The following is a 22365-nucleotide window of genomic DNA, read 5'->3' on the forward strand; positions in this document are numbered from 1 at the left end:
ACGGTTGATTTCTGAGGTAGACCTGCCCCGAGGTACGAAGGACATCTTGATGGATGATTTCCACAAACTCCGACTAGATGCGAAAGAATTCTTGTCTAATGTCCGCGTCTTGGATTACCGACACGCTCGCGGCCCAATCTTTGAGTTTACTCGGTAGCAGAAGTTGATGATGGTCCCGTACGATCGCCCGCATGTGATGGATGGCGTAGTAGGCACCCTTCTGACCGCCAGGCGGCTGCTTGACGCAGCAGAACATCGTATTGTGAGAGAACACGTGCTTGCCGTACTTACGAATAGGCCTAGTGAAGGTGCCTCCAGATTTGGCATAGCCGGGGAGAACATCATCAAGAACCTTCTTGACATTTGTGTAGTATACGTTCGACTGACGGTCCGGGTCGAAATACATGGCCATGGAATATTTGGGGCTTAGGAGGATGAGCGTGCAATGTGTGTCACTGCAGAAAACACGGAATGTTAAAAGAAAAATGATCAAAATCTAAGAATTCATATGTTACGGGCCGGTTGAGGGGAGGACTTACTCGGGAAAGTAAGGCATGAGGAAGTTATCCTTATCTTGGTTTGCCAGAATGATGCCTTCGAGGTAAGAACTCGTGACTTGCCGGTCCCCAGCGCTGCGCAAGATCTTGGCACGCATGTACAAGGGGTCGACTATCACGATGTCCGGGGTCTTGTCGCGAATGATCCGCATCTCCATACTCAGCGAAAATAGTCGAACGAAGGTGTAGTGCAGCGGATGAAGGTTCAACATAGCGTGGATGTCATCAAACCGCAGGATGATCGTACGCCCGATGGAGTTATCCACAAAGCCCTTGCCCTCTGGCACCTTGGCCGCGAACACCGGGTATGCCACATCCTTCTCTCTGAGACGCCGCTTCTCCAAAGAAAGAACACTATCATGCAGACTCCGCATAGCACCGGTTGCAACATTGAGCATATTTGTCGGTAGCATCGCCCTACCCGCCACATGCACCCTCCTCGAGATATCCTTAGGTGATGGTGGCCCGTCCTGAGCACGGATCGTACTCGGTGCCGGCTGGCTCGCACCCTTGTTAGTCTTTCTTTTGCGTGCCTTCTTCTTCTCCTATAATGGGACCGAGTTCTGCTCATAGACCGCCTTCTTGAGTGTGTTGGGGCTGATAATATTTCGCACCTCGCCTATCTGAGGCTCGGTGAAGTCGGCAGCTGGAGGCATCTCCTGAGAGCTGAACGGCAGACGACGCCTGTTGCAACTTGGCTTCTCCGCGGTACTAGCTAGATCGCGCATGTCTTTTGTTGGGTTGGGTTCTTGAGAAGGAGGCCCCATGAAGTCGCCATCGTACCCATGATCGGCAAAGTACTGATAGACATTGCCAAATGTATCGTCGTCGTCGTCGTTCTGATCCTGTGCCATATGCATGTTTGGATCCAGTGGCATAGGGATGTCCGGCACCGTTGCGGCGGTCTTGCCATGGGGCCGACTTGGCACCGGCACGACTGGCGGTGTTGTCTTTGGGGTGGTGTCCCCCGCCCCCAAACGAATCTGGCTCTTCGGCCAAAGCAGGGGCCAGCTCAGGCAAGCGCTGAGGGTCATCACGTCATCATCGTCGGCCCCGACGGGTTGAATCGGAGGTAACAACTCGTCGCAGCCTGGCAGCACCCGAACCAGTTGAACCCTAAACAAGTTGGGTGGCATCTGGGTACCGTGGAACAAGGGGTTGCCTGGTTGAACGATTTTTCCCTTGGCGACATCGACCAACTCGTTGTTCACGAAGTGCAGGAGAGTGCACGGAACGTGGGCGGCGCCCTGCGAAAACATGTAGGTCGTCAGGGATGCCCAGTCAAAGGCAAGGAGATGAAGTCCTCGGCCGAGAGAGGCTTAATTAGTTACCGTGATGAAGGCGTCGAGCTCGGCTAATGTCGAGGCACCGCCAACGGCGGGCGTGCAGTTGACAGAGGGGCCGCTTGCTGCAGAGGTGCCGGCCAGCATACACCCGGGTGCATTAAGCTCCCGTGCCGGCGTCGGAGACACCAATGCCGCCTCCGCCGGAGACACCAATGGCCCCGCCATCGCATTCTACGAGTTGCTGGTCGTGAAGCTAGGAATCGGGGGCGGCCCCTGTTGGCCACCCGCAATCCACACACTCAACCCCTCGATCAAGGTAGGCACAATGGCGGTGATCGTCGCTCCGAGTTGTTGTTGCACTTGCTCTTGGACAATCTCCGGAATCCGCGCCACCTGTGCCTTGAGTTCTTGAACCTCGCGCGCCTGGCTTTCCGAGCTGTTCTTTTTCTCCTTTCGCCCACCATTGTTATAGTATGACGACCATTTTGTTGACAAGCCTTTGCCGGCCACACGACCAGCTGACGTCGGCTTACTGAGCTTATCCTTGTTCTTGATTACATTCAACGTCCTATTTAGAGTGGTGTCCCAAGCGTTGCTCTTAGTCGACCCCGCGCTACTGCTTTCAGTCGCCTGCGGAAGGAATATGAACCATTTAGAAATTTGGCTTCATTAATTAGAATGTAACCATATGGAGCTAATTACGCGGGGGTGTATTCCTTACCAGAACATGCTCAAGCGCCCTGGTCTTCGGATCCGTGGTAAGCTCCTTTGTTTTCGGGTCCTTCTTGTACCATGCCCTGACAAAGTTCCTGGTCTGCTTGTCACCGTACTTATCGAAGAGGGGCGGTAGGCCTTGCTCGGCACGGTCCGCCTCCTCCTTGTCCCATATAGGCTCCACCACTCTGTAACCGCCGGGACCGAGTGTGTGTTCCCCTAAGTTCAGCTCCCGCATTTCTTTCCCCCACTGACTTGATCCACATCAAGTTCCCTCTACTAGCTCGACTGGTTAGCAGCCAGTTCTCACACCAGGAGGTCCTGGGTTCGATTCCCAGGCTCCACAATTTTTTATGCATTTAAAATGTTGTTTGATACTTATTTGTGTTTAAATATGTTCAAACTTGTTTAAATCATAACAGTAATATTTTTTTATAAGACAGTAATAATTTTTTAAAAAATATCATCAAACAGTAATGCCGGTGGAGCGGGGGAGGGTGCGGGGGGTGCGGGGGGTCGGCGGCGGCGGTTGAGTAGGGGAGGGGTGCGGGGGGTCGGCGGTGGCGGTTGAGTAGGGAAATCGAGGGTGCGGGGGGTTGGCGGCGGCGACCGGTGGACCAGGGGGTGCTCGGCGGCGAGGGGGACCGGATCTAGCGAGGTGGGATAGCGATCAAGATGGAGGGGGATCGAGATCGAGTCTCCATGAAATTTAAAAATATTCATGATAGTTCAAGAAGTGCCCATGAAATACAATCGAGAAATGAAGGCTACGATTTAAATACAATCGATCTTAGCTAGCTATCTGTTCACAATCTTCTTGCCCTTCTTTTTCACAAATGGAGTTCTTCTGTGGAACGGACGTCCTTTAGGTAGGGTGGTCCTGCTTCTTCTTGTGGTGTGTGCTGCTACTTCATGGTCGTCGTCATGTTCGATCTTCAGGTCGCCGTACTTGTCGAAGTCTTGCTCATTGGCTACTCCATCCATTCCGATGATCTTCCTTTAGCCTCTCCTCATGACAACACGACTGGGCTTTGACGGGTCGGTAATGAAGAAGCATTGGTCAACTTGGGAAGCCAGTACCCATGGCTCATTTTTCGCGGTGACGTTTGCGCCCGCGGTCTTGGATTTAGCTTCGGGTATAACCATGGTGGTTAAATACCGGTCTTCTTTTAGGACACTCTTCGCCCATCTAACACGAAACATCGGGGCCTTCTCTCCAGCGTAGCTCAGCTCCTAGATCTCCACGATCCTTCCGTAGTATCTTTCCTTGTCATTACCGGTGTAGGATTCCATTGTTACCCCGGAGTTATGATAACCATCGCTCTTCATGTCCTTGGCCTTGGTGTAGAATGTATAGCCGTTGATATCGTACGCCTCATAGGTCATCAGGTTGTGCTCGGCGCCCTGTGACAAGGCGAATATGAGTTGTTCTTCCGTGGAAGAATCCTCATGTAAAGGGTACGACAGAAGCTTCTGGTTGAACCAACGCGTGAAACATGAGTTGTGCTCTTTGATTATATCTCTGTCCGTCCTCTGTTGGCCTAGGTCATTGTACGTCTTCTTAATAAAGGTTTTGTGCTCTACCACCCAAGGATCCACCACGTCTATGTCACATCCCTAGCTTCTGGCATTGCTCTAGCCTAGCTTCATGTGTGCATCATATTTAAATTTTTGAAACTTGAATTGAGGAATATTGGAAGCCTCAAAACCCTAAATAAAAGAGGGGCAAAAACCCTAGAAATCTCATTCATTGCTCCAAAAGGCTCTTCTTAAATGTTTGATAATTTTTGGTAAGGGTTCTGGTCCCAACCAAAATATTGAACATTTTTAAGGATTTATTTTTGGGACTTTGAATTTAAATCATAGCTATTTGAATTGGACTTATATCTACTGTTAAATAAATATAGGTCCAATAATTCTGAAATATTTTTGTGGAGCATTGTTTTAATTCTTTTAGCTCCTAAAAATATTGTCAGAAGCAAAATAAATTGAATTGGTTTCAAAACCAAATTCAAAACAAACCTGCAAAATAGAAAAACTGAAATAATTAGAAAAAGGAGAGAGAGTCTTACCTGGGCCCTTACCTGGCTGGCCCAGTGGACAGCCCAGCCCACTGGCCTGGTGCCAGTCGTCCTCTACCTCTGCCAGTAGGCAGAGGAGGGAGACAGCGCACGCGCGCGCCGTGGCGCCACGCCACCTCCCTGCCTGCCTGCGTCCCTCGCCACCGCGACGCCTCGGGCCTTCTCTTCGGCGCCGCCTCGAACCCCTGGACCCCCTCACTCATCCCCTTCTCCTGCTCTCCCTCTCGCTCCGCACCTCGGGCCCGAACGGAGCCGTTGTCGCCGACGCCGTTCGCCGTAGCCACCGTGCTCCTCGCTGCCACCCGAAGTACCCAGGAGATCCGCCTCGACCACCTCTTCCTCCTCGCCGAGAAGCGCACCGCGGGAGCCCCTGCAACGTCGCCACCGCCGTCTTCTTCAACCTCGGGACCGCCGGCCATCTTCGTCAAATTCGTCGGCTCCGGTGCCTCCCCGAGCTCCCCGAGGCCACCGTCGCAACCCCTGTGAGCTACTCTTCCATTCCCCCTCCTCCTCGCGCTCGTTCCCGTACCCTAGCCGCCTTTCCGCCGGACCCGAGAGCTCGCCGCCGCCGTGCCTCGTCACCACCATGGCTGGAGCCGTTGCAGCTCGAAGCCGAGCACACCACCGCACTCAACACGTCTCCAGGAGCCCGTAGCCGCCACTAGCTTCCCCTCCCGTGCCCCCGAACGCCAACCCCGACCTCGCCCGAGCTCCGGCCGCCGCAAAAGAGCTCGCCGCCGGCAGCTCCGGCCACCCCAGCCTCCGCCACCGCCACCGTTGGATGCGCCACTCCACCCTCTCCCCGTAGCTGCTCCCTGCGCGCCAAAAGAGCCCCTGTAGTTGGTTTCCGACGCGCACCACCGCGTCTGGCCTCGCCGGCGTCAAGCCGCCGGTGGGTCTGACCCACGTTGACCACGGCGGGACCCCCCCCCTCTCTGGGTCGATGACAGATGGGGCCAGCCCCCTCAGTTAATTAGTTTAGTTATTTTATTTTAACTACCCCCTCTGCTGACACTGACAGGTGGGCCCCCGCCATCAGGTGATTAGCTTAAGCTAATCACCACCTAATCTAACCCCAGAGCCACTGACATGTGGGCCCTAGTGCCCTAATCCTTAATTAAACTAAAATAAACCCCCCTGTTTAACCTGTGACGCTGACATATGGGTCCCACAGGTCAGGTTTGACCTGGAGGCGCCCTGTTGACCTGCTGACGTCAAGGTGATGTCATGCTGACGCATTAAATGCTTTCTTTATTTATTTATATTCAGGAAATTCCAGAAAATAGTTAAAACTTCAATAAATCATAGAAAATTAACCGTAACTCCAAATTAAATAATTTATATATGAAAAATTATCAGAAAAATTCAAGGAATCCATCTGTACCATTTTCATGCATGTTAGAACAATGTTGTCCTCTGTTTTGGACAAATCAAATAAATGGCATTTAAATAATCACATACGGAGTTGAATTTGAATCTTGTATTCAAACCAACTTCATTTAATCTGTTGCTAGTTTCATTAGCCCAAAACACATTCATATTGCCATGTCATGAGCATGCATCATATTGTGCATTGCATTGATTGTATTTCTTCCTTGTTGCCGGTATTTGTCCCCTCTCGATAGACGTGATACCGATGATGTGATCGTTGACACTGATGAAGACTCAATGTTATCTTCAGAAGTGCCAGGCAAGCAAAACCCCCCTTGTTCATTCCGATAAAATCCCACTCTCTCGCTCCTGCTCTCTTTTACTGCATTAGGACAACAACGACATATTTGATACTTGCTGCGGTAGCTGAACCCCTTTATCCTTTGCATGACCTGTCATTGCCACAGTAAATAGATGAAACCCACTAGCATGAGTAGGAGTTGTTTGAGCCCTGTTGTGCCTACTCATTCATGCTTGTTTGTCATGCCTGCTACTGCTTAGAGTTGAGTCAGGTCTGATTCATCGGGGATGAATCAGAGGCGTGTGAACATGTCCTACTGTGTGTGAGCTAAGTGTGTGAACACGATTTGGTAAAGGTAGCGGTGAGAGGCCATGTAGGAGTACATGGTGGGTTGTCTCATTGCAGCCGTCCTCAGGAACTGAGTTCTGTGTTTGTGATCCATGACCAGCTACTACCACACATTGGAATGCTTAAGTGCCCCTCTCGACTTATTAATCAACATGATCTCTGTCCAGGAGTTGCAACTAGTTTCTGGTGTTTGTAGGTAGTGTTAGTAGTCTACCAAGTGGCACCCGGTACAGGTGGGCTTGGGACAGACTAGGCACAGTGGCACGGTGTACCAAGTGGCACCCGGTTGGTGGGCTTGGGAACCCTGCACACATCGTTTGGGGCCGTGAGCGACACCCCGGCCGGATCTCCTTGCGGATGGAACCCGAATAGGCGATAAACCTGGACTAGAGACTTGTTCGGTTAGTCAGGTCGTGGCCGACTCCCTCGCCCGGCTTCCGCTTGAAGGTTGCCGAGGTACATGACGTGTACAGGGCGGTAAGTGGCGAGAGCGTGTGTGAAGAAGTACACCCCTGCAGGGTTATCATCATCTATTCGAATAGCCGGATTCCTCGGATATGGAAACTTGGACCCCTTGTACAGTTCATAGACAAGTGAAAGTGGATACTCTAAAATACGCAAGATAAGCGTGAGTGCTATGGATGGCGTTCTCGTAGGGAGACGGGAGCGGATCCATAGTGGTGTATTGATATGGTGAATATGTGGACTCGTGTGCGCCACCTCAAAAGAGTTACTTGCAGTCGTAGTTCAGGATAGCCACCGAGTCAAAGCTGGCTTGCTGCAGTCAAACTCCACCATCCCCTTTGTTGATAATGATGCATATGTAGATAGTTCTGATGTAAGTCTTGCTGGGTACATTTGTACTCACGTTTGCCTATTTTATGTTTTTGCAGAGAGACTTCAGTCTCACTAGTAGTTCCACGTGGACTTCGACGTTTAGCTTGATACCTCAGCTACGATCTTGTGCCCTCGGCAGGATCTGATAGATAGTCAGGCTTCTCAGCCTTTTTCATTTATAGATGTCTGTACTCAGACATGATAGCTTCCGCTTGTGCTTTGACTTGTATGCTCTGATTGTTGGGTCATGAGACCCATGTTTGTAATGTCTCGCTCCTCGGAGCCTATTGAATAATTACTTGAGTCGTAGAGTCATGTTGTGATGCCATGTTGTATTTGCACATATCGAGCATATTGTGTGTATGTTATTGAAATGCTTGGTATGTGTGGGATCTGACCATCTAGTTGTTTATCTTTAGTAGCCTCTCTTACCGGGAAATGTCTCCTAGTGTTTCCACTGAGCCATGGTAGCTTGCTACTGCTCCGGAACACTTAGGCTGGCCGGCATGTGTCCTTCTTCGTTCCTGTGTCTGTCCCTTCGGGGAAATGTCACGCTTTGAGTACCGGAGTCCTGTTAGCCCGCTACAGCCCGGTTTACCGGAGTCCTGCTAGCCCAGTGCTACAGCCCGGACCCACTTGCTGATGACCGACACGTTCGAAGCTGGGTCATGGATGCCTGTCCCTGTAAGTCTGTGCCACTTTGGGTTTACGACTAGTCATGTCAGCCCGGGCTCCTTATCATATGGATGCTAGCGACACTATCATATACGTGAGCCAAAAGGCGCAAACGGTCCCGGGCAAAGGTAAGGCGACACCCGTGGGGATACCGTGCGTGAGGCCGCAAAGTGATATGAGGTGTTACCGGCTAGATCGATGTGACATCGAGTCGGGGTCCTGACAGCGTTGGTATCAGAGCTTGACTGCCTGTAGGATTACCAAGCCAAACTGGTCGAAGTTGAGTCTAGAAATTCTTTAGTTATATAAGGGAATTGATTGTGGGATGGAACGTAAGGCTCTTTTTACTCCTTATACCTCATGCCTTCTGATCTGAGTCATCATCTTCTCTTCTACGGGGATTAAGAACTAGGCTATCTCTTCTTTCTATCAGGATCACGTGTTACTAATCCGTAGACTTATAAGATTGTTGGATTAAGCCTCAGTTCAGTTCCTACTACTTCCGTATGTTAACTGTTGATCTCGAAACCTTGATATTGTGCTTCTGAGTGGTTATGCCACCATTTTTGTGAATGTCTCAAATCTTTTCTGAGCATTTACAGCCGTTATGCTGTCCGAGTCATCCCAGGTTTCTAAGTAGTCTGATGCATTTGCAAATCCTTTCCTCCCGTTTCAATGTTCCTTTGGGCCAGATTAACCACACTAATCAGTGAGTTGAGGTACTTCGTTACCTTGACATATATGTTGGAGATATTATTGTGACCCTAGGTGTCTTAGGGGATCATCTAGTAATTAGCCAGGATTTGTGTTCCCAGTGTGATGATTCTGGCCATCATTCTCGAAAGCATCCCGTGATGCTACTTAGTAGCAGGTATTCTGCTCCTGGGTTCTTGAACCCGAGATTCACTCTACCTACTTCATGTTGATAGTAATTGCTAGTGCCTTTAGGATATTAGTAACCTTCGCGATAGTCCTTGAAGTCCGTGGTATCTTCTTCTTCCAAATACCATGAACTACTTATGGCAGATGTTTATTGGATCAAAAAAAATCACAATTAGAGTACTCTTGAGGAGTTCTCCATTCATAAATCGTGACTCTGCCAGTTCTACCTTTCTGCATGGGTTATCCGGAAGAAATATGTTGAACTTGGTTCGACATACTAATCTATGCATCCACAACTCAGAAAATTATATGTTCCTTTGAGTTGTTCTCCTTAGTTGCATTCTGACCCTCGTCTATCAATTGATAGTCAAGAGTATGCGTGCGTTCGTTTATCGATGCCTATTACTCTTGTGGTCCGTCAAGCCATTCTGTCCTGAATGACTTGGAGAAACAAACTCCAGTACCTCATCCATATCTAGGATTGGGTCAAAGTAGTTGTATTCCGCAGATCAAATGCCAATCCAGCTTTTGGTTCTGTTCTACCTTGGAGTATTACCCCCTTTATGTCAGAATTGTCATGAGAACTGCACCAACTCTCATGAATTTTGACGTAGTGATACTTCTCACCATCATTAGTCATTCCTCGGCCCTCGTGTTGATGCAACCGGAATACCGACAAATGAATTGTGCTGTGTGAAATCAATACTCCCAGCAACTTCGTTGCTTGGTAGCTAAAGGATAATAGTTTCATTCTTAGCGTGTTGGTTTTTGAATCATCCTTCTAAGACTGATCGTGCTACCTAGTCCTTATTTCGGTGCACCCTTCGATTGATGAGTTAGGATCTTGTCAAGTCCTCACTCATTTGATCATATCATCTTGCCCTGAAAAGCAAGATTGTTCTCGAGCTTAGTAACATATCGGTGGTTCGTGATTTTCCGAATATCTTCTCAGAAGTATTACCAGGGTGTCACCTGACCGCTATGTTGAACTCGTGATCAAGTTGGTTTTTTGTGAACCATCCTTCTCCAAGAATCGGTGTTAGATATCCCTGAGCTAGTTGGTTAAGCTAAACGACAACTTGGAGGGTTGGAAGATAAAAGCTTGCCTAACTTAGTTCGTTCCAAAGGGATATTCTTGTGTAGTGTGTGTTGAAGAAAGATGATATCTTCATCGATTGGTCCCTGTGATCAGTTGCTGGACCTATCGTCTTATCAATCCTTTGATTTGAGTGTGGGCTATAGTCAAATCAAGTCAGAACCAACGATGTTCGTAATGTTGTCTTCCTCGTGGTTGATCCCTCGAGCATACACCATTATATCTTTTGGGTCTGACCAATGCTATCACCGTGTTCACACGATGGTGGAAGTCCAGTGATATGGAAATTCCAATGAGTTGTTGTTGAGTCCATTGACAACATCCTTATCTCCTCCATGATGTTGTTGAACATTAAGTTAGTGTTGGAAACTTTTGAAAGCATCTTCTTCATGCTAGCTCATGAAGTACTTGTTTGATGAAAGGAGTGACTTCCTTTGATTCACGTGCATTTTGATGTAAGTTGCCGTCGTGAACTCGAGAAGGTTTGTTTTTGCTCCTCTGGAATCATCCCAAGTCAGTCATGCATGTGCGAAGAGTTCTGTGGTCTGTTAGACTGATCATCTTCATTCCATATGTATTTCCTAGCACACCAAGCCACTGATTGACTTGTTCAAGGAAAAGAAGTCTATGCTTGGGATCTAATCCATGGACTTGCGTAAAGACTTCGATATCCTCGATGATGGCTCCCAACCAGAACTCGGTAGTGTTTTATTGTAAGACTACCATGTGGGCATGCTTGTCTGGAACAACGTGTTCACATGTTTGTAGCAGAACCAACTCATGTTTTGGAGCTTGCTATCGTAGTTCATTTCCTGAGAATCTCGCAACGTCATCTCGTCGATTTGTGTTGCAAACTTTCATTTTTCTTCCTAGACTCGATGAGTCTGGAATATCCTGACACCAACCAGGTCTGAGTCTCAGGCAGATATGATGGTTGGAATATTTCCCAAGAACTATAATATTGGTCCCTCGATAACCGGTAAGGTGGATGTCGTGGCCAACACACCCAGCCGGAAGACCTATTATTGTAGTATCTTGTTTGAGGAAGTTGGCCACCTCCCCATAAGGATTTCATAGGATTTACCTCCATAACTATTTCTTATGGATTCTATTGCTCCCGAAGTCCGACCTTTACTTGATGTTCTAGTTAGCAAACCATATCTAAGAATGGGTTACACTAGCACGTCAAGGAGAACATTAGAAGCGGAGTGCTAAATGTCTCTCGGTCGATCATCCAGATTTTATTTCCTTGGCCCCTCCAAGGGTGAAGTCTGAGAAGGTGTTATCCTCCTTTGCGTTTGCATCATCCATCATCATTTATCATGGTAACAAGTTGTGTTGCCAGGATTCCTGACACGGATGTTGGTAAAACCTTGATGATTATGGAAATGCTCAAGTTCTTGAGAGCACGCACAAGCGCTAGGTGTTATCATCGGCACTAACTGGGTTTGCTCTCACCTTCCTCGGTTATACTATAACTTCTCAAACAGTGGATTCACTCTCTATTGTTGGGTTCTTCCCCAGTTACTAGAATCATTCCCAACATTTGCATTTTGTTCCCAGCTGGCACCGCCAATGTGTCATTCTACCATGGGTCTCTTCCATCTCCGGTGATAAGCAAATTCATCCATTACGTTGTCTTCAACAAGGTAATCCACATCATCCAAGTCCGAGTATGCCATTCTACCGACCCCCTCCAAACGATCGCTCGAGAATTGCCTTAGGCTGGTTTAAAGAGTTTCAATGATCTCTGAATCAAAAGTAATTCTCTTTGCCACTTAAGGGGATATCTCTGCGAGTCACCTTCCCTAAGGTGTATCGTTATGGTATCGTGGCAACTCAACTCCTCGCTACGTTGACAATCGTTTACCACCTTCTTAGGTGTGGAATTGTTGTCTACCTAGTGAACCTTCGTCATCCGTTTCTTCCACCCCTATTGATGTGTATCTCGTGTCTCAACCCGAAAGATGGTTCTATGTCTCATTCCGTAAGTTAATCTTGAGTTGTTCGATCTTCGAGGAGATCGACCCTTCTAGAGTCTCCTTCCTTCCCCCCCCCCCCTGTCATGTTGACAGGATTTCTCAGAGCAAGACGACAAGACAAAGATGGTGTTCAAATCAACGTTCAACTGAAGTGCACCCTGGATCGTGAAGATTATACTAGTTGCGTTTCCCTTCACCTTACCCTACGCTTGAATCTCGAGACGAGATTCTTGTTTAGTGGGGGTGAGTTGTCACATCCCTAGCTTCTGGCATTGCTCTAGCCTAGCTTCATGTGTGCATCATATTTAAATTTTTGAAACTTGAATTGAGGAATATTGGAAGCCTCAAAACCCTAAATAAAAGAGGGGCAAAAACCCTAGAAATCTCATTCATTGCTCCAAAAGGCTCTTCTTAAATGTTTGATAATTTTTGGTAAGGGTTCTGGTCCCAACCAAAATATTGAACATTTTTAAGGATTTATTTTTGGGACTTTGAATTTAAATCATAGCTATTTGAATTGGACTTATATCTACTGTTAAATAAATATAGGTCCAATAATTCTGAAATATTTTTGTGGAGCATTGTTTTAATTCTTTTAGCTCCCAAAAATATTGTCAGAAGCAAAATAAATTGAATTGGTTTCAAAACCAAATTCAAAACAAAACCTGCAAAATAGAAAAACTGAAATAATTAGAAAAAGGAGAGAGAGTCTTACCTGGGCCCTTACCTGGCTGGCCCAGTGGACAGCCCAGCCCACTGGCCTGGTGCCAGTCGTCCTCTACCTCTGCCAGTAGGCAGAGGAGGGAGACAGCGCACGCGCGCGCCGTGGCGCCACGCCACCTCCCTGCCTGCCTGCGTCCCTCGCCACCGCGACGCCTCGGGCCTTCTCTTCGGCGCCGCCTCGAACCCCTGGACCCCCTCACTCATCCCCTTCTCATGCTCTCCCTCTCGCTCCGCACCTCGGGCCCGAACGGAGCCGTCGTCGCCGACGCCGTTCGCCGTAGCCACCGTGCTCCTCGCTGCCACCCGAAGTACCCAGGAGATCCGCCTCGACCACCTCTTCCTCCTCGCCGAGAAGCGCGCCGCGGGAGCCCCTGCAACGTCGCCACCGCCGGCTTCTTCAACCTCGGGACCGCCGGCCATCTTCGTCAAATTAGTCGGCTCCGGTGCCTCCCCGAGCTCCCCGAGGCCACCGTCGCAACCCCTGTGAGCTACTCTTCCATTCCCCCTCCTCCTCGCGCTCGTTCCCGTACCCTAGCCGCCTTTCCGCCGGACCCGAGAGCTCGCCGCCGCCGTGCCTCGTCACCACCGTGGCTGGAGCCGTTGCAGCTCGAAGCCGAGCACACCACCGCACTCAACACGTCTCCAGGAGCCCGTAGCCGCCACTAGCTTCCCCTCCCGTGCCCCCGAACGCCAACCCCGACCTCCGGCCGCCACAAAAGAGCTCGCCGCCGGCAGCTCCGGCCACTCCAGCCTCCGCCACCGCCACCGTTGGATGCGCCACTCCACCCTCTCCCCGTAGCTGCTCCCTGCGCGCCAAAAGAGCCCCTGTAGTTGGTTTCCGACGCGCACCACCGCGTCTGGCCTCGCCGACGTCAAGCCGCCGGTGGGTCTGACCCACGTTGACCACGGCGGGACCCCCCCCCCTCTCTGGGTCGATGACAGATGGGGCCAGCCCCCTCAGTTAATTAGTTTAGTTATTTTATTTTAACTACCCCCTCTGCTGACACTGACAGGTGGGCCCCCGCCATCAGGTGATTAGCTTAAGCTAATCACCTCCTAATCTAACCCCAGAGCCACTGACATGTGGGCCCTAGTGCCCTAATCCTTAATTAAACTAAAATAAACCCCCCCTGTTTAACCTGTGACGCTGACATATGGGTCCCACAGGTCAGGTTTGACCTGGAGGCGCCCTGTTGACCTGCTGACGTCAAGGTGATGTCATGCTGACGCATTAAATGCTTTCTGGATTTATTTATATTCAGGAAATTCCAGAAAATAGTTAAAACTTCAATAAATCATAGAAAATTAACCGTAACTCCAAATTAAATAATTTATATATGAAAAATTATCAGAAAAATTCAAGGAATCCATATGTACCATTTTCATGCATGTTTGAACAATGTTTGTCCTCTGTTTTGGACAAAACAAATAAATGGCATTTAAATAATCACATATGGAGTTGAATTTGAATCTTGTATTCAAACCAACTTCATTTAATCTGTTGCTAGTTGCATTAGCCCAAAACACATTCATATTGCCATGCCATGAGCATGCATCATATTGTGCATTGCATTGATTGTATTTCTTCCTTGTTGCCGGTATTTGTCCCCTCTCGATAGACGTGATACCGATGATGTGATCGTTGACACTGATGAAGACTCAATGTTATCTTCAGAAGTGCCAGGCAAGCAAAACCCCCCTTGTTCATTTCGATAAAATCCCACTCTCTCGCTCCTGCTCTCTTTTACTGCATTAGGACAACAACGACATATTTGATACTTGCTGCGGTAGCTGAACCCCTTTATCCTTTGGATGACCTGTCATTGCCACAGTAAATAGATGAAACCCACTAGCATGAGTAGGAGTTGTTTGAGCCCTGATGTGCCTACTCATTCATGCTTGTTTGTCATGCCTGCTACTGCTTAGAGTTGAGTCAGGTCTGATTCATCGGGGATGAATCAGAGGCGTGTGAACATGTCCTACTGTGTGTGAGCTAAGTGTGTGAACACGATTTGGTAAAGGTAGCGGTGAGAGGCCATGTAGGAGTACATGGTGGGTTGTCTCATTGCAGCCGTCCTCAGGAACTGAGTTCTGTGTTTGTGATCCATGACCAGCTACTACCACACATTGGAATGCTTAAGTGCCCCTCTCGACTTATTAATCAACATGATCTCTGTCCAGGAGTTGCAACTAGTTTCTGGTGTTTGTAGGTAGTGTTAGTAGTCTACCAAGTGGCACCCGGTACAGGTGGGCTTGGGACAGACTAGGCACCGTGGCACGGTGTACCAAGTGGCACCCGGTTGGTGGGCTTGGGAACCCTGCTCAGATCGTTTGGGGCCGTGAGCGACACCCCGGCCGGATCTCCTTGCGGATGGAACCCGAATAGGCGATAAACCTGGACTAGAGACTTGTTCGGTTAGTCAGGTCGTGGCCGACTCCCTCGCCCGGCTTCCGCTTGAAGGTTGCCGAGGTACATGACGTGTACAGGGCGATAAGTGGCGAGAGCGTGTGTGAAGAAGTACACCCCTGCAGGGTTATCATCATCTATTCGAATAGCCGGATTCCTCGGATATGGAAACTTGGACCCCATTGCATAGTTCATAGACAAGTGAAAGTGGATACTCTAAAATACGCAAGATAAGCGTGAGTGCTATGGATGGCGTTCTCGTAGGGAGACGGGAGCGGATCCATAGTGGTGTATTGATATGGTGAATATGTGGACTCGTGTGCGCCACTTCAAAAGAGTTACTTGCAGTCGTAGTTCAGGATAGCCACCGAGTCAAAGCTGGCTTGCTGCAGTCAAACCCTACCATCCCCTTTGTTGATAATGATGCATATGTAGATAGTTCTGATGTAAGTCTTGCTGGGTACATTTGTACTCACGTTTGCCTATTTTATGTTTTTGCAGAGAGACTTCAGTCTCACTAGTAGTTCCACGTGGACTTCGATGTTTAGCTTGATACCTCAGCTACGATCTTGTGCCCTCGGCAGGATCTGATAGATAGTCAGGCTTCTCAGCCTTTTTCATTTATAGATGTCTGTACTCAGACATGATAGCTTCCGCTTGTGCTTTGACTTGTATGCTCTGATTGTTGGGTCGTGAGACCCATGTTTGTAATGTCTCGCTCCTCGGAGCCTAATGAATAATTACTTGAGTCGTAGAGACATGTTGTGATGCCATGTTGTATTTGCACATATCGAGCATATTGTGTGTATGTTATTGAAATGCTTGGTATGTGTGGGATCTGACCATCTAGTTGTTTATCTTTAGTAGCCTCTCTTACCGGGAAATGTCTCCTAGTGTTTCCACCGAGCCATGGTAGCTTGCTACTGCTCCGGAACACTTAGGCTGGCCGGCATGTGTCCTTCTTCGTTCCTGTGTCTGTCCCTTCGGGGAAATGTCACGCTTTGAGTACCGGAGTCCTGTTAGCCCGCTACAGCCCGGTTTACCGGAGTACTGCTAGCCCAGTGCTACAGCCCGGACCCACTTGCTGATGACCGACACGTTCGAAGCTGGGTCATGGATGCCTGTCCCTGTAAGTCTGTGCCACTTTGGGTTTACGACTAGTCATGTCAGCCCGGGCTCCTTATCATATGGATGCTAGCGACACTATCATATACGTGAGCCAAAAGGCGCAAACGGTCCCGGGCAAAGGTAAGGCGACACCCGTGGGGATACCGTGCGTGAGGCCGCAAAGTGATATGAGGTGTTACCGGCTAGATCGATGTGACATCGAGTCGGGGTCCTGACAGTCTATGTGTTGTAGCACGACTAGGTTTGCTCTTTCAAAGTCGGCGAGTCGACCCTCTAAGTCGACATGCATTTCGCGGCGACCCTCACGGTGACCCCATCCAGCGAGCCTGCCGAGGTGCCTGTTGACGGGCAGACCAACGGGGTTCTCGATGCCTAGATAATTCATGCAGTCGGAGATGCACTCTTCGGTCAAAAAGCCCCTGGCTATACTTCCCTCTGGACGTGACATGTTGCGAACGTATCCTTCGATGACACCTTTCATCCTTTCGAACGGCATCATGCTGTGCAGGAACGTCGGCCCGAGTTGGATGATATCCTCCACTATATGGACCAGCAGATGCACCATAACATCGAAGAATGCGGGCGGGAAGTACATCTCAAGCTCGCATAGTATCACCATGATCTCTTCCTGTAGCCTTCTGAGTTGCCTCACGCCAATCGACTTCCGAGAGATGACGTCGAAAAAGTTGCATAGGCCAAATAGCGTTTCACGGACGTGCGCGTCCATGATCCCACGGATAGCAACTGGAAGTATCTGCATCATCAACACATGATAGTCGTGAGACTTCATCCCACTGAACTTCTGCTTCGCTGGGTCTAGGTATCTGCTTATCTTCCATGCGTAACCGTAAGGAAGTTTTACTCCTAGGAGGCAGGTGAAAAACTGCTCGATCTCCTCCTGACTTAGAGTGAAGCACACGGGAGGGTAGTCATTTCCGGTCTTCTTGGCCTTTTTGCCTTTGCGACGACTTACTGTGTCCTGCTTCGCCTCATCATCATCATCATCATCATCATCATCATCATCATCATTATCATCATCATTAGCGTGAAGCTCCTGCCTGATGCCCATTGATTTCAAGTCTGCCCTTGCTTTTGGCCCATCTTTGGTCCTCTTTGGCATGTTGAGCAGGGTACCAACCAGACTCTCGCACACGTTCTTCGTGATATGCATGACATCAAGGCTGTGAGGCACACGGTGGATCTTCCAGTACGGCAAGTCCCAGAAAACAGACGTTGTTTTCCATACCTTCAGCAGCGGCTCTAGCGCCTTTCGCTTCTTTCCCGGCTCTGGTGCCTTTTGCTTCTTTCCCGGCAGTGGGCAGTCTTTCCAATTTTTCAACAGCTTGTCTATTTCCTCGCCGCTCCTCGTACACGGGCGTTTTCGGGGTTCGGTTTCACCATCGAACAGATCCTTGCGTTTCCTTCACGGGTCATCGTCGCGAAGCCACCTTCGATGTCCCATGAACACGGTTTTCGAAGACCCGGGATCTCTATCTAGCTGGAGATACGTTGTGTCATCCATGTACCTTACGCATCCAGAAAATCCGTGGACTACCTGCCCCGCGAGATATCTGTAACCGAGATAGTCGTGCACCATCGTGAGCAGTGCGACTCTCATATGGAAATATTCTTTCTCTGCGGCGTCCCACGTATTGGCTGGCGTTTTCCACAGTGTGTCGAGCTCCTCTTTCAGCAGCCCCAGATACAGATTGATGTCGTTCCTTGGTTGTTTCGGTCCTTCAATTAGCATACTCATGTGAATGTACTTCCTCTTCATGCACAACCAGGGGGAAGGTTGTACATCCACACAAACACAGGCCAGGTGCTATGTGTGCTTCTCTGGCTGCCAAACGGATTGACTCCATCGGTGCTCGCGCCCAGCATGATATTCCTTGGATCGTTCCCAAATTCTAGGTCTTCGAAGGTCAACGCTTGCCACTGGCTCACATCCTTAGGGTGACTCAGCATCTTGTCTTTTTTATCTATCTCCGGATCATTTGCGTCATCTTCTCGCTTCTTCTCCTCCCTATCCGCGTGCCAACGCAGGAGCTTTGCTACCTTAGGGTCCGCGAAATACCGCTGTAGACGAGGAGTGATCGGAAAGTACCACACCACTCTTCGAGGAGCTTTCTTCCTCTTCTTGTATCGAGTGACGCCGCACACCGGACATATGGTAGACTCCGCGTGCTCGTCCCGATAAATGATGCAATTGTTCATGCACACATGGTATTTCACGTGCGGTAAATCCAGAGGACACACGATTTTCTTCGCCTCCTCCAAACTGGTCGGGCACTTGTTCCCCTTGGGAAGACGTTCGTGCCAGAATGACATGTTCTCGTCGAAGCATGCGTCGGTCATTTTGTGTTTTACCTTCATCTCCAGAGCCATGAGCGTTACTTTCAGGCGGGTATCCTCGGGCCCGCATCCTTCATACAATGGAGTAACCGCGTCTAACTCAAGTTGATCCATCTTGGCTTTCTCTCGGGCGGTAGCTCTTGCGTTATCCGTCTGCTTGAGAAGCGGCTCTTGAATATGAGGGTCCTGCACCCAGCCCGTCGATGGTCCAGCGTCGTCTGCTCCGCCGGCATCATCATCTTCATGATCATGCCCGTCGTCTGCTCTGGCATCTTCCTCATCATCATGTCCTGCATCTTCTACATGATGACTGTGTACAGCATCACCGTCGTGATCATCTCCTGGGGATTCTTCGTCTTCTCGCCCGCCCGAGCCATGGTGGTTGTCTTGCTGCCCTTCCTCATTTCTTGCCCGGCCCCCATGGACGACTTCGTAGTCATCTTCATCACCTTGCCACCGATATCCATCAATGAAACCACGCAAGAGCAGGTGGTCCCGCACCTGCCCGGAATCCGGGTCCGCAATAAGGCTCTTCAGCTTGCATCTTCGACACGGACATCTTATCTCCGTATCGTTCTTTTGAAGCATCTCGGCCTTCGCGGACCTCAAAAACCTATTCACAATGCCTTCGGTCATCGTGCGGACCATGGTCGCCTGCGGGGTAGAGCAAAACGATATTTTAGAACCAAGAAATTTTTTGGCATGACTTTCCCTAAAAATAGGACCAAAAAGAATGCTTAATGCCAAAATTCTCACCGAAACGGAAATGAATCAACATTCCGGCAAAATATTGGCAACTATCGCATTTCAAATACCGGTACACCTCCAAACACAAACACATTTGCAACTCCATAAACATATGCAACACCACGAACATACATAGATCTAGCTAGGCCATAAAAAGTGCATGTGCACATTGTTGTAGGGAGAACAACATAAATATATATTCCCCCCTTACTTACCTATCAAAACAAGGTAATTTAACCACTTAATTTGAATGAATCTATGGTGGAAATGAGGTGAAAAAGAGGAGGCACCCGAGACAAGGAGGTGGAGAGAATGAAGTGGGGAGAAAGTGATCGTGGGTAGGAGAGGCTGTCCAAAATATCTTGTTGCTGCCCACTTACTAATGGCGCACCAACTCTAAATGTGCCATTAGTAATCCAGGTTACTAATGGCGCACCTTCTAGTGGTGCGCCATTAGTAGTTTTGCAAAAAAAACATACTAATGGCGCACTGTTCCACAGTGTGCCATTACTAGTTTAAACTAGTAATAGCGCACGATGGAACAGTGCGCCATTAGTAGTTTTGCAAAAAAAGGAATAAAAAATATAATAAAAAACAACATTAGTGGCGCACTTTCCGACAGGTGCGCCATTACTAGTTACAACTAGTAATGGCGCACTGAGTCTGGATGCGCCATTAGTATGTTTGGACAGGCGCACTAGTTCAAATTTTTTTTGATACTAATGGCGCACCTTGGGCCAGGTGCGCCATTAGTAGTTTCAACTCTAATGGTGTATCAGAAGGTGGTGCGCCATTAGTATATACTAATGCAGCACCGCTTGTCTGGTGCGCCATTAGTGTGAATCCCATCTATAGCCCTTTTTCTAGTAGTGACCAGATTTAAGGGGCATTTAAACATCATGTGCAACGTATGAACTAACATAAACATTGCATATTCTAGATTCTACAATGGAATGCACATGTATTAGGTTATGCCATGTATGATGATGCCTAAATGTATAGATAGTAGGCAGGAGTGATTCATCATTGCACGCACAATTGAATTGCAGGTTAAGGGCCAGTTCGATTCCGCCTTTTCAGGGCAATATTGTCAAAATAAGCCATAAAGGTGTAAAGAAGTCATTTTTTAGTTATGGGCTTGGGCTTAACTAATTTCACTTTGGAGGGGGGTGTTTCGGGTAGAACCTCACTAAAAATTGAAGGGAAGGGGAATAGTGAAATGACTCTATTGTCTGCCTATATTACACCCAAAATGCAACTAATGATGCCCGTGTCACACCTAACCCTCAAGTAAAAACAAACACACAAGCATTCATTGCCCTGCCCGCTTGCATCTCCTCTCCCCTTTCCCTCTACCTTGATCCCCTGCCTGCAGCACTAGGGTTCCTCCAGCAAGCCATCGCCACTGGTCCCATCTGGCCTGGTCCTCGATGATGCTATGTCCAGCTAGGCTACATGGCCGGCGGATAGGGGCAAATCTCCCTGGCTGCTCCTCCCTCTAGCGCCGCCCCTCATTCTCATGGTCTCCAGCAGCTGCTCCACTGTGGTTCATCCAACGCACTACTCCGGCGGGCGCTGCACAACTATGGCTGATGCCACACTGCGGCAGAAGGCACCTTGTTCCCCCTGCCCTCCTCCCAGGCCATGGCCTTGAGGTGCTGTTGAAGGATGAGCTCATCCAACAAGGTGAGGATCTCCTCTGATTTTTTGCCAAATTTTCATTTTGATCCGCTATACGATGAATTGCTATGAGCTACTTCTGCTGCTGCTATATGATGCATTGCTATGAGCTGCTCCTGCTGCTGCTATATGATGAATTGCTATGAGATACTGCTGCTGTATGATGAGTTGCTATGAGCTGCTGCTGCTGCTATATGATTAATTGCTATGAGCTACTCCTGCTACTATATGATGAGTTGCTACAAGCTTCTCCTGCTGCTGCTATATGATGAATTGCTATGAGCTGCTCCTGCTGCTACTATATGATGAATTGCTATGAGCTTCTGCTGGTATATGATGAAAAGCAGACAGATGCTGTTGTATGATGAGTTTCTATGAGCTGCTGCTGCTGCTGCTATATGATGCTTTCAGGTGGTGCTGCTATATGATAATAACCAGCCACTTGGACCATCGAATTTCAATAAATAATTGTTCTGCATTTAAATGTGGGTCATGCATTCTTCGTTTAAATTAGGCAATGGGATCTCTATGGAAAACATTGACCAAAGTAGATTGTGCCAAGTAGATGGTATCTTTGTATTTGCATTTTGAGCAAATAGTGATGGTCTGTTTTCCTATCATATTAATTACTACACTGGGTTCAATTTGTGATGTTTGCAAGTCAAATTAATTTCCATATGGGCAGCAAAATGAAAAATATATAATGCAATCTAGACTTTCCACTGATCATACCAAAGATAAGCTGAAAACGCAATGAAAAGAACTGGTTGGCGTATTACATGGAGCTTATATTCACAGGTGCTTATTTTCATAGGATAACTCGTAATAACTGTCCCTAAGAAACTTGGATAACAGAACTGGCATACAAATAACATGTCACAATGATTGCAATGGAGGAGTGACGTACCATAGCACACTGTATAGGCTCACCGCTCCCTCTCCTTTTTTGTGATGTTCAATGAAATTGCCACATACATCTTGTACTTTTTCATTGTGTAACCCTATCTGCAAGTTGACACGGCTAATTTCAGACATCTGTACATGATACTACATTGCATATCCCTTGTGCATATTTAAACTACCAATTAACGATTGTGTGTGTACCATAAACTAGCCATGACTCTGTATGCTGGACTAGTAGGCACTCTAAGGGAGCCTAATGTAGTGCACTGGAATTCCTACATGCCACCTACGA

The sequence above is a fragment of the Triticum aestivum genome, chromosome 6B (assembly GCF_018294505.1).
Source record: "Triticum aestivum cultivar Chinese Spring chromosome 6B, IWGSC CS RefSeq v2.1, whole genome shotgun sequence".
Classification (NCBI taxonomy): Eukaryota; Viridiplantae; Streptophyta; class Magnoliopsida; order Poales; family Poaceae; genus Triticum; species Triticum aestivum.